General features: G+C 45.2%; 1 pseudogene; it reads left to right on the forward strand.

Moving 5' to 3' along the window:
• The first annotated feature begins 1,021 nt into the window (after positions 1–1,021).
• Positions 1,022–1,233, forward strand: LOC101597230 (annotated as a pseudogene).
• Positions 1,234–2,082: the final 849 nt, after the last annotated feature.

A 2,082-nucleotide genomic window follows, 5' to 3' on the forward strand; every position in this document is an offset into this window, starting at 1 on the left:
TTAGTGGTCTAGTGGCTTTGTTATTCCCTATGGTGGGACATGATCTTTATGAGGTAGAAGAGACTTCGGAAGATGTAAACGTTTAAAGCAGAATTTAATCAAATTTGCAAGGTGCTAAAATACTCAAGTGGAGATGAGATGGAGACAAAGAGAAAGACAAAAGATCCTATCCAGATTACTCAAAGCAAATGTGGAATGTCTTCATGGGGACTAAGATAGGGGTTTCAGTGCCCATCTGCAGTCATCCATGAAGCAACGTCAAAGAAAAAAAAGTAAATATAGGACAAAAAACAATTCCGTTGACAGAGCCATAGTGCCTTGCCTATGTCCAGGAAAAATAGGCTTCTTGCGGGTCAGCCAAAGGCTGTGAAGAGCAACATTGTTATTTTTCTCAGAGTCCTGTGCTTCCTCTGACCTTGTCAGCTTGGTTATCTCATACCCCGCCACAAACCCTCTTGTTCATCTTACACAGGGTTCCCAACTTCATCAAATAACCCTAACACTAACTTTAACTGTTACATTCCCAAGGAAAGGACAAAAGAGAAAACTTCTACCCTTCTCCAGCTACATGGCAAGTTTCTTCCTCCTACTCACATCATCCCTCCTCCCCCAAAGAGGTAATCCTAACACCAAAGAGGGGTCATGGATGACTACTCCTCTACCTTCTTCATGCAATGAGTGGGCATGGGGTGTGTGCAGCAGCTAGGGGTATGCTCTAATGTGCCTGTCCAACAGACTTGTTAAGGCAATCAGAAGATATCACTGTATGATTTATGTAATAAAACATTTTATAGAGTATGTGGGGTCTCTGAAGGCCAGCTACCATCTATTTCAAGCAGGCAACAGTTGGTCTCAGGAGTCAGCAACTAACTGGATACTAAAGAAAGTCTGCAAGGTCAAATATAGCATGAAAAGATCATATTGTTTGTCTCAACTGTTTCCTCAAAAGAGCAATGTTGGGATCTTGATTTCCTGACCTTGAACTGCAGCTGGCTGCTGTCTTTGGTCACTCCATGCCTTCATGTCTGTCTTGATGCTGCTGCTGCTGAGGGGCCTGACTGGCCCAACCAGGCAGCTCCCTCATGCTGAGCACACAGCTCCACTCCAAGCCTCCAAGGGAGCAGCTCCGGGGTCATGGAAATCACCATTGCACTCACCTCCTGCTTCCTATGTTACCTGGAGCCTGCAGGGTGGGTCCTGTCACACCTGGAGAATTAAAAGAAGTGGGAATAAAGGGGTTCGTCTTTTCCTCTCTTGTGACCAGAGAACCCCTGCCAGCCTGCCCTGATCATGTTTCATGCATTCCTGACTGGCCTTCCCTAAATCTTGTCATTCAATTCCAGTCACCTCTAATAAACCATGACCTCTCGATGTCTCCATGGTGACATCTGGGAACACATATATTGGGCTCTGTTTGGTGGGGTCCCTCTTGTAATAATAAAGTCTGTTTAAAATTTGCTCTAAGCTGGGTGTGGTGGCGAACGCCTTTAATCCCAGCCCTTGGGAGGCAGAGGTAGGAGGATCGCCGTGAGTTCGAGGCCACCCTGAGAGTCCATAGTGAATTCCAGGTCAGCCTGGGCTAGAGTGAGACCCTACCTCGAAAAACAAAAACAAAACAACAACAACAAAAAATGCTTAAAAAAAAAAGCAATGTTGGGAATAGCAGTGTGGATTAGATCCATCTAGCTTCCCATAATCTATATTTTTCATAAGTCATCCTGCTTCATTACACTGTACTACTTCCATGGGTTCCCTTGATTCTCCCAACCACAACAAATTCCCTGGGGAACACTAAAGGTGCTGGGCCTAGTCAAAGGCCAAGAAAGAGTTAGGCCACTCTCCTGTCTGCTGCTGTGCCTTTTATTTTAGGTGGGCTTCCAAGGCATTACTGGGAAGGCCAAATGTTGTGGTCATGATTCTGTGGTCTTTGATACTGGCACAGCCTTATCTTGGTTCTGGGGCTCTCTTGAAGCTCTTGAAGCTGCTTTGATAGTAAATTAGAACCATACTGCTTGTGACAAAGAATAGCGACTGCAGTGGAATTTAAAAGATGGCACCATACCCAAGTGGGAAAGTACACCC

Source organism: Jaculus jaculus, chromosome X (genome assembly GCF_020740685.1).
Source record: "Jaculus jaculus isolate mJacJac1 chromosome X, mJacJac1.mat.Y.cur, whole genome shotgun sequence".
Classification (NCBI taxonomy): domain Eukaryota; kingdom Metazoa; phylum Chordata; class Mammalia; order Rodentia; family Dipodidae; genus Jaculus; species Jaculus jaculus.